Below are 12,117 nucleotides of genomic sequence, written 5' to 3'. Positions count from 1 at the left end.
AGAGATGCATTTATATGTCAACGGTTAGGTGTTATAATTTTGTTTTTTTTGCTTTTGATTTTAACAATTATATTGCTGAACTTTTGAGGAAAGATGTTCAAAGAAAAAATGAATATTTTTCTTCTAATAAGCGGGAAGTTAATGAAGAAAATTTTGCAAACAGAATTTGTGAATATTTTTTTCTTCTTACTTGTCGATTTGATTCATTTGTCGCGTTGACAGTCGTCTTGAAAAATCAATTTAGTGTCAAGTTGCAATATTTGACGTTTATTGAATGCTTAAAAAGATAGTATTTTCATTTTGGTTGATTTTTCCGCTTGCATCTCGGCAAACCAACTCCTTTCCTGGTATAATTGTCCGTTTCATATAACATTGATTTATTTAATTATGATTTTATTGAAAAAAAATCTTTTTATTTTCAGGTAATTGGATTTATTCTATACAATTTCTATAAATTTTATTTTTTTTCTTTCACACGCATTGTGCAAAAAAAACAGTGTATTTTCAAACTGATTTTTGGAATGAAGTCAAAGATAGACATTTTTTAAATTTAAATTTTCACACTAACGGTATATTGAAATTTTTGTTTGTTTGTATGTTCTCTTTATATATTGTTCAAATATTCCTTAACTTTGTATTATTATTATTATTACTGTTTGATTTTAAATTAATTTTCTCCCATTTTGACATTATCTGTAACGCGCTTACTACTGCTAATGCGAGCAATTGGACATAGTGTCAATCAGTCTGCTGCTTTGAATTTTTCTCTGTTTCTCTACTTAGACCTTCTTTGATGAATTTTGGTTGCTTGTTCTTCATTTGGAGTTTTTAATTTTTTGTAAGTTCCAAAATTTTACAAATTTGTTAAAACAACGCATGTGCACAATCGCAAGTTAGAAAATTTTTACAATTATTTTTTGGCTTTACTTCAGTATTATTTAAAGTCGTTTCTATCCGTGTTTACATATCAAAAATGTGTTCAAGTTCTTCATATTTGTCCAATGTTATACGATATTAATTGCTTGGATGTGATAATCAACTTGTTGGTATAAAGATGCTTGTTTTGTTTAGAAATTTGAATTTTACATGTTCACTTTTCTTGCTCTTTGCTATATGTTCATTTCACTTGCACTGTATTTTTAGAGATTTATTTAATTTCAATTTTATATTAATCATCTCAGAGTGAATTGCATTTTTCATTGTCAACTTCACTTGGTTGTTAATTATTTACCAATTTTGCGCTACCATTCTCATAATTGATCATCAAATTGTTTTTTCTTCACATCACATGATATGATGACTATCTTTCGATATTGCACACGATGTATTTCATCTGATACTTGCAAGTATTGTTACTTGAATTTATTCACTTTTCACTTAGATTATTATCAGGTTCGATTATATTCTGATGGGAATTAGATTTGCCCATTTTGAAAATTTGTTCAAAATTCTTTTCTAGTAAGTAAGTATGTAAGTAAGGTTTGATTTTGACAGGTCGTTTGACTATGTTTTTCGTGTCATGCTTGATTCTAATTCAATTTCCAACTGCTTACCATGCAGCTACAAGAATTCGCTTTCGTATCGATTTAAATGTGAATCATGGATGTATATTTTTTTTTCTACAGCAAAATGCTTAAATATATTATTTGTGTTTGCAAATTATCTGTCTTTTTTAACACAACAAATTCACTATTTTTGAGTGAAGTTGTATGTTTGGTTGGCTGTTTTTTTCATTGATTTCAGGAAAGCAGTTCGGCTCTTCATTTTTGCTCATGTTCTTTCATTAATGATCTTTTGTAAACAATTTCTTGTGATTCGCGTGTAATTATTCTTCTGCTTAATGCTTGCTTCATCGATCAGCATTTCTTATGCTGATCATTCTGGAACATTTTTTTCAATATGATAATGGCAGATTTTAATTAATTACCAGTCTACAATGGAAGCTGGACTTGACACGTTAGCTTTGTTAATTTTTCTGGTCGTCCATCTGCTAATTGGCATTGAATTATTGAAAATGTTGACCAATTTTAACATTGTCTAAATGTCATCAGTCAGAAGATGTGCATCCCTTGTTTATCAATGTTGATCTTGTTGTGAAGTTCAATAGGTTGCACGCTTATTTTTGTAATTGAAAAAAAAAAGTTTAAACGTCCATAAATTTCATTTTTAATACACTACACAGTTTAAAAGAATATATTATTTGTGTTTGCATTCTAATTCTTGCTAATATTCAGCAACAAGTTTATGCAAATTACACTTTTACTCAATTCTACTTGATTATTAATAATATTTTTAAAGAAAAGAAATTTATATTTTCCTGTAATTGTATTTTGAAAAAATAATGAAAATTTTCTGAATGGAATGTTCTGAATTTCGACTGTTTTATGGAATTAATTTTTGAATAATTTATTTACTTTTGAATTTTTTCAGTTTTGATAAATGAAATAATTATCCCCAGTTGCTGAAACAATTGCTACAGTAATTGAAGACAAACAGTATGCAGAAGTAATTTTATTTTGACAATTTTTATAATTGAATTGCTTTTTTTTGAAATTTCAAAGACAAAACATTGTTCACTTCAAATTAATTATGAATTTTGTAAAGTCGAATCATATTTTATGGATTGGAAAATTTTACCTTCAAACAAAGTCAAATGTACAAATTTGGATGAAAATCAAACCGAAGCAACTGTAATGATGATCAGATTTGCATTTTTCTTTGTCTGTTCACAGCAGTGCAATTTTCCCTATTTCACTGCACAAGAATTAAGAGAGGGGGAGAGAAATGTTGTTCGAGCAAAGGAGAAAAGAAGAGAGAAGACCACACCCCACACTGTTTTCCGATTCGAGCATTTTTACCGGTCCGTCGATTTCACTTCCTACTGGAACGGTGGAAATTAGATTTTCCTTGCCAAGGAATTCTTAGCCAATTTGTACAATTAGTCGGTGTCGCTTTTTTGTGAAAAATTTCACGCGTCCATTCCGTCGGGATTAATACTTTTGTTGTCCAGGCAAGCTTTTCGCTTGTATCCTCCAATCTGAATCGATTTTCAGCACGATGAAATGGAACATTAATTACGGAAGATTGTATTCAATTTTGATCAAGCGGTCGAGCGACATTTGATTCGACAATCTGAGAATTGGAACGGATGAGCGTGTGGTGTTGTTCAACTTCAACAGATCTTGTGGTTCCACCAGGCGCGGTTGGCAATTTTCCACTCAATAACAGTACTAATACAATAAAACAAGACTACAGTATTTTTGAAGGAAAACAATACTCTCAGGTATTCTCTTCAAAAAGTTGTACGTTTTTCTTTTTTGTGGTTGCATATTTATTTAAAAAAAAATTTTTTTTATTTTCTTTGATTTATGCTTTTGAGTTATATTTTTAACTTTTTATAATTGTTTGCAATTGGAGAATTGAATATTTTTTGTATTTGCATGTTATCTTTTTAATTATTGCATCGACAGTATTTCCATTTTTTACAGTGCTGATTTTGAAGTTTCTTCTCTGATTCAAAGCAACAATATATTGATGAGATGATTTTTTCGCTTGTTTTGCCACAATGAATGTGATCATGTAAAGTGTGCAATACGAGCGAGTGTGTGTGCATGTGTGAATTGCAAATTTTTGCGCATGATCTGCAACAGTGATCAAACCGAAATAATTGGCTAGAAAATATTGAAATGAGAATTTCTATTTTCAAAAAAAATATTTTTTTTTCTCAAATTATGTTATTATTATTTCAGTTTGTAAAACGATAAGTTATTTTATTTTGATAAATATGGGAAAGTTGCAAAGTTCAGAAGTTATTAACAATCCTTCTTAATCTAATTGATGTGAACAGATTAAAAATAAGTGAAAAAGGAAAATTTGTAATTTAATTACGATATTATTTAGTTATGCAAATTAGCAGTGGATGAAAATTGTCAAATTAAGATGATTATGTTCAGTTGTTATTGATTTTATTCATTTAGTAAATGAGGATTTCTGTTCAGTATGATTATTGTATTTAAATTCAAATGAAACTTTTTCGATTTAATTATTAGAATAGGCTGTATTTATTATACATGCTTATTGTCATTTTGAAAACTATACAGTAAGGGGGGGAGATGATTTTTGAAAGCACGAGTGAATTTTTATTTTCATCGATTGTTGAATTTATTATTGATTTTAACTTTTGTTCTTTATTTTATGAGATAGGATTAGTAGCTTTTACGTGGGGTTGTTTGAGTTTGTCTAGATTGTCATTATTCTTTTTCTTTTTTATTTTTACTTACATTTCTGACATTCAGATACCATTGAAATTGCATGAATAAATAATATTTTGATAATTGCATGTTTGATTTAAAAAGAAATGAATTTGTCAAATTATTGTATACATTTGCGCTTTTGACATGATATGATGACTAACTATGAGGTACCTTCTGAAATAATTGAAATTTGATTTACCGTAAGTGACATTCTTATTTACTTTTTGTTTACTGTTACACCTACTCGTCATAACGATGTTTACTGATTTAACATAACACATTTTAAGTTGAATAACTTTGTGAATAGAACTTGAAAATAGCCAGAGATATTCTGAAAGTGAGAAGTATTCGATTTGCTTCATTTTAAATTAAAAAAAAAAACAACAACTTTGCAACATCACAATTCAGAAACACATTGCTCGTGATTTGCAAATTTCGAATTATGCATTTTCTGATTTATGTGCGTATATTTGTCAGTGTTTCATCTTTCTGGGTATGGATTTTTTGTTTTATTAGCTTTTTATGAAAGATTTTCGTGTTGAATTTCATTATTTATTATTGGATCAGTTATTTGAAAATGTTCAGTTCGTCATCATTTAATTTATGATGCAATTATTGATGCAAAATAGAGTGTGGAATTTAGTTTGAGTTTGGAGGGGAAAAATTTTTTTGTTTTTTTCTCATATGCTTTTAAAAGTAACGTTTCTTAAGTATACGCTTAATTTATGAGCAGAAATTCTCTTTTAAAAATATTGTGCAAATATTTTGCTTTGAATCTTCCTTTCATCGAGGAATGTTTAAAGTAAGAAAAAGCATCTTATCGCAGGTGGCCATAGAGGCATTCCTCTGGGACGAGGAATTTTTATTGATCATTGGTATGTTGGACGATGCGCGTTTAAAATTTTCTTTTTCTTACCGTCATTCCTCGAAAATCTCTCTTGCTTGTTGCTTATACTGGTTTTCATTTACTACTATTTCGTGTGTTCACATTTTCACCACATGATGAATATGTTATTATTATTATTATACTTGTTTAATTTTATGAGTAAGTTCCTCTTCTGAATTCCCACCTTGAATATTGTAGTTGTATTTGTAGTTATATATCATTTTATTTATTTATAACTGATATAATTATGAATATAATGAAAATTTTTTGGTTATTTTATTCTTATGTTATTATGCTCATTTTTATAATATAAATTTTGTTAAAACTTTTCTCCTCATGATTCAGAATTTAAATATTAAGCTCTTATAGTTAATTTGTGAAATATTCCAAATTGTATGGATTTGATGTGCGTCGTATTTTTTACATTCCCTATAATTATACATATATATATGTTCCTCTGATGTAGAATAGCAGAACGTGGTTTTCTTGCAGATAAAGCGATGATTAGTCTCTTTTTTGAATTTCACAAATTAAATTGTCCTTTGTTTTGTAAATTTCATTATCAAGGAAACGTAATGTAGCTGAATGAATATTTCAGAAGAAAAAGTTGTCCATATATATCTATTTGATTGAAGTGGTTACTTATTTGTTGTCGAATGTTTAATTCAATTTAATGTTTTAGCCGGTTCCGTTGTTCTGTTTAGTCATTTTAAATTTTTGGTTTAATGGAAATTTGATTGAACAATTCTGCAATATTTATTTATTGATGAATTTATATGCGAATTTTATGAGAAGAAGTTAATTGTCATGTAAGTAGATCTCACGCTAATTTATTCTTCTCCTGGAATGTATTGCGAAAAAACATATTGGAATTATTTTTCGTTATTTGTAATTGTGTATTCTATACAGTTAAGTTTTCCATTTCGCCTGCTAGAGAAATTCAAGAAAAATGTGTTTATTACTTGAAATATAGCTGAGATTGAGAATATAATACTCATTCTAGCTGATGATATCTGTGGCTGTTTGTGAAGTAAGCGTAATATTGGCAGATGGATATTATTAATGGACATGATAAATGAGCAGTTCTTGTTTTTAGAAAATGTTTACGTTTGTAAGTTGTCTGCATTATCTAAATTTCACCCTTTGTTAAGATGTTTTAAATTTTGAATTTTATATTATATATATGTGTGTGTGTGTTTGTGGGTGTGCGCGCGTATGTGTGTGTGTAATATAAGTATTGATTTGAAGTAAATTTTATTTTAATTTCATTTGGACAGAGTTAATTAATTTTAAGGTGAAGTTGCTGTTATCTTTTGGTAAATTTTGAAATGCAGTTTTATGATTTTATTTCCAACGGTTATTCAGTGTAATATTACATCGTTTCCAGCTGTTCAGAGTAGTAAATAATTAATTAAACAAACTGTTTCGTGATTAATAAGGTTGCTGTAAATATTAATTTTCATTTCATGGTTTTCTCCACATCGATGGTCAGTAAGATGAAAATTTGACTTTTGATTAGAAATAGAACTGAAATATAGAGATGAATTTTGAAATAAATCAAGGCTTTGCTATCATTTCTCATGCTTATTCATATTCTTGTTGTTGTTGGTGGTGGTGATGGTGTTGTTGACAAATTGTCAATTGACGTGCATTCTGACCGGATGGTTTTTTCTTAATTTCAGAACATTTTCACTGTAACATCTGACGTTTAGTCACCGACGCTGAATTTGTTGCTTGGATAAGCTTGAATTTGAATTGGTATTGGAGACGTCCTAGTTTACGTTGAGCTACAAATGTGCGCTGTATGTAGGTGCAGACAATTCTGCATGAACATAAATGAAGGTGGCAGAGGATGAATATCATCAGCAGGCAGACCTTCTAAAGTAGAATATCACTGATGGCTGACGATCGGGATGTTTGTGAAGAGGTTCGGATACCGCTCAACGAAGATCAGATAGTTCTGACTCAGCATGTCACCCCAATGAGAATTGCCTCTTCACCTGGTTTTCACGGCTTGCCATCGGCAGCGTTAATTAAATATCCAGGTAAGTTCTTTCTTTCTGTCTTTCTTTTTTATTTTAGTTTTTCCTATTTCCATACAGTTTTTTTCTGAAAATGCTTGCTTATAAGTTAGTGTTTATGATTGAAACTTATCAAGGCGTATTTGATTGAATTTCAAGTGCTTGTTAGCGTTAGCACTGATCAAGTGAACGTGACGGAAACTAGCTTCCGCGAGCTCAACTCTAATCTAATTTAATCCTTGAGCATATTATTTTACCTGACGATGGATATCTTCTCAGGGTAATGTTTTGTTTTATTGAAGCACACGACTAATTCTTGTCAGTTTCTGGACACGATGGTTTATCAACAAATTGCATGCACTTTTTTACTGGTACATACATATTATTTTTGAAAAATGTTCTAACATTTGACAATAATTATTTAATACTGAAAATTTGCTTTCTTTTGTTATATACTTGAAATAGTTGTAAGGTGAGGTAATTCTTTGACGTTTATTTAAAAAATTCACCGAAATATTTGAATTTAATTTTACAAAATGTAATTGATTGTGAATGATAGATATTTTATTTCAAAAGTAGTGAAACCGTTTAGTTTTGCATGAATTATGCATACGAATACAGTATGATTATAGTATTCAAGTTTGATAAATTTTCAACTTTATTGCAGCGCGCATTTTGTCAGGAAATTATATGTTGATGATGAGTAACTTTTTTGTACAGAAGCTTGCATAAATCCACGAAAATAATTTATTAGCAGTTGTTTTATATTCATTTGTTTATTTCTAACTTGATTTGTATTATTCACTTTGAAATACTCTAGAATTAGGCAGTCATAATTTATTGCCAGTGTTTTATCGTAGCTAATCTCTTGCGTCATTTTTTGTTTATTTGTTATTGTTACTTTTGTTTAGTTGTTACGAAATTACGAAAAAAATGTTTATGTTGTGTTGTGATAGAAATTTATGTCCTTCACACGATGTCTTGCATAGATAACTTTCCGCTTCAGTGGATTGTTGAATTCGTTTTCAATTTGCCATAACAAATTATGTACCGTTCAATATTAGCATCTGTTTATATATTTATGTATAAACTACATGATCAAAGGATATTGGGATGATGGCGATCAATCAGATCAGCTAGTTCTATTATGTTTGCTGTCATTGCATTCATTGTAATGGGCAGAGAGGATGGTCTGTGTTAATTGTGACTGCATTCAGATAACAGAAACGTAATTAATTCACCATCAATAATAGGCATTACACATATTTGTTTATATTTAATTTGTTATCAGTTTTGATTGATTTAACTTTCTTTTGATTTATTTGAAAACAGAAATTAATTTTTTTCTTGAATTTGAAAACTTTTCAATTCATACGTCAACTATTTTTGTTATTTTATATTATTTAAAGGGTGTGATATTTCATTTGAATAGATAATGATGATGCATTGAACTATTAAATGAGATTAAACTGAATTTTTTACATGGAATAACCATCATAATCATTAAGTGTTTTAATAGCGCATTATCTCTCATTATTTAAGGGCGGTCGGTGATGAAAATGAACGGCTTTGCGTGTTGTTGTTGAAAATTTTATCTTGGAATATGTGTTTGGCGCGTCATGTTCAGTAAACAATTAATCATAGTGATGGGCATTTTTATGCTGCGCGTATCGAGTTTATGCGTTGAGCATATTTTGATGAAGCGTGGTCATTTGTCGTTGTGAAAATGTGTTCAATTTGATGAAATGATGGCCAATGGTTAGTGGTGTTCTTTACACGTGGAACTGTGACACAACAGTGTGAAATCACGGGATTTTATGCGAAAATTTTGGGCACCAGTTTAGAAAATATAAAAGGGAAAATGAAATGTAATTTCTGTTAGCAACTCTGCTAAGAAAGAAATATTTTTGCAAAAGTATTCACCAGTGCTGCTTCGCTTCTAGCGTAAAATATGAAAATTTTATTACTTCATCGATTCAGCGACCATTTTTCGTTTCAAATAGAAATTAATTTCTGCGATCATTCTATTATAATTCTTCGACTAGCCTACTACAAGCTTTCTTCGACATGTTGATTGATTTTTTTTGTCCACAACAATTATCATAACATTTGTCCATTTTCCTTTGTAATGATGCTTCAACGTTTGCATTGCTTTCCCCCTTTTTTCTTTCCCTAGCATTCATTGTTCATTTGCATTGCTGAACATGCTGCTGCAGGTTTCTTTTGTGAAAAGAGAGTTAGTTATACTTGCAAATAACAAATCTATATTGCTTAATCGAAACTGTATTTATTATTCATGGCACTCATTGAAACGCAACATATTCAATATTTTTTATATTTATTTTATTTATGCTGCGCAAAAATGACGAAAATTATAAATTCTCTAAATTATAATAATAATAATAATAGTAATAATATGCATGTTTTATTTTGTTTCAAATACAAACCGTTTACACAAACAATCGACTAATTTCAGTTTTTTAATATATTTACCTGAATAGATAAATAGATAGATAGATAGAGATGTGTTGAATAGTTTAAAATGTTGATTTGTTTATTCAAAGAGAAATTGATCGATGCGGTTTGATTGAGCAATTATAAAAATTGATACAAGTGTAGAAATGATATTTTTATTAATGAAAAAGTTCCAAGAGTGTCAAAACCGCTGACGGTAGAAGTTGAAATTGCAGCTGGTCGAGAAGGCGTTGATTTTTTGCACAGGCATTGTTGAAGCGATCGATTGATCAGCACTGTGAAGCTCGTTGATGAATTGATCGTTTCCGGAAGGGGATATACGTTGAAGAAGGCTCTTCTTGTTATTTTTTTCTATCATATTATTCGTTTTTTTTACTCTGCTTTTCGACTTTGCTTTTTCTCCATTTGACTACCCCAACGTTGCACAACAACAACAACAACCCCAACCGCAACAGGCATTGGTTGTTGTTCGGGTTCAGATAGATGGCGCTTTTACAGATGGGGAGATTGCCAGCTATGCTAGTGGCTGCTGAGGTGTGGATGTTCGAATCGGGTGGGGTCGGTCACTTGGAGCGCAATGGAACAACCTCTCTGACGTTTCAGCGAATAAATTTTACTCCAAATTGCCAACTCTTCCAGCAACGTTATAATAAAATAGCTAATGTCGATGAAGCGTGCGACTTGATCTGCCGTTGTTGTCACTCATTGCTGAGCGATCATTTTTATATTTCTTCATTTCTCTCTTTTCAGTAATTTTATTCAAAAATGATATTATTCATTTTTTTATACAGAAAAGCACAGGATTCTTGGAAATAAATAAGAAGGAAGTGAACGTTTTTTTCTATAGTTAAAAGTGGGAGAGAAGCATAGAGGGGGTGAGAAGAGAAAAATGTTGACTTAAATTTTTGCAATCAGCGATACTAGAAATTTTTATTTATTTTTTGTGACGTTATATTGAAGAAATTTGACGTTCAGCTTGCGCAACGTACTTCTTTTCTGGGATCCAACAAGTCCGTCGTTTTAGATGGCCGCAAAGCAATCTGTCGATCCTGCATACAATTTTCAGCAATATCGACCTGACTACCTCGGTATACAATTTATTTTATTCTATTTTTTTTTAAACCAAACTCTTTGAAATTCAGTTTGAATGTAACATCCGAATATATATATATATAGGTTTGTGGAAATTTTGTTGTTTTTACTGCTTAGTGATGATTTGAGAGAGGGGGATAGAGAGAAAATATGCTTGTATATATGTATATGCATATTTATAATTCGCTTTGTTAGCTCTAACCGGTAAGCAATGAAAACATTTGTGTTGTTTGAGTCAGCATTGCACTTGCGTCGCTTTATCAGTGATTGAAATCAGTTCTTTAGCTTGAAAAAATATTTTCACGTCTAGTTGTTTGTTACCAGGCCGAATGTTGTCTTATTTCAAAGACGACGATTTTCATGATGAATCACGGTAATTTTAAAATGAGCACTTCTTCAAAGTAACGTGTGTGTGTGGGGGGGGGGAGCGGGGGTATACTTGTACAAATAAGAGTTTTTGATCACTCACACGAAGAATAAATATTTTACACTAAATAGCTAAAATTGCGCAAAATTATTAATAATTATCATTTTCCATGTTAAAAAACTGGCGATTCACTATTTTTATTTTTTAGAAAAGAATCTCAATTGTTTTTTATGTAAAGCTGCTTTTAAGTAACAATGAAGAAAAAGAATTTTTAAAGTGATTTTTTTTAATGTTTTGTTGCTTTTGTTCATGAAGAAATATGTATTCGTTGCAGTTGATTATTTTACGAAAACCTTTTCAAGTGATATGTAGTACAGAAATGGAAATTTTTTCGTCGCTGAAATTATAGGTTAATCGAGAGTAGTAGTAGCAGTAGAAAATCCCTTGGATTTTGAATTTCATTTCATTTTCATATATGTTGCCACAGAAGCAAATTTCAATTTACCGCAGCTTAAAGAAAAAATTATTTTTCTTTATTTGAGCATGATTTATTTCTCTCACAAGGATTTTTAGTTGCATAAAGAAGATTAGTGTGATTTATTTTGCATCATTTATGCTGTCATTATTCTTATTGACTCTAATTTTGCGAAACAGATTAATCGCTTTAGCGAGCATGTGTGAAACAGAAGGTTTCTTCTAGCGTGCGGACTGACTGACTGACTGACTGAAAATTGAAGAGAATGCGTTTTCTTCTTACTGAACTCATTTATATACGGTTCAGTTCAAATTCATTGCTGTTTATTGGAGATATTTGTTAGAATTTTTGTTTATTTGTCTTTTTTTATTATTTTATTTCGTGTTCTCATTCTAATCATTTTGTTATGTCTTCTATTCATTTCGTCTTTCTCTTCAGCGCATATGTCTTTTCTCATTCAGGCAGTAGTTTTGATTTCAACTTGCTTTATAGACGACTACTTGATGTGCTAGCATGAACAATTTTGGAGCAAATTTTCCTCTAGCAGT

This window comes from Trichinella spiralis, assembly GCF_000181795.1.
Source record: "Trichinella spiralis strain ISS 195 chromosome Unknown Scfld2, whole genome shotgun sequence".
NCBI lineage: Eukaryota > Metazoa > Nematoda > Enoplea > Trichinellida > Trichinellidae > Trichinella > Trichinella spiralis.
The sequence above is the reverse complement of the archived record's forward strand: the minus strand, read 5'-3'. Positions refer to the sequence as shown.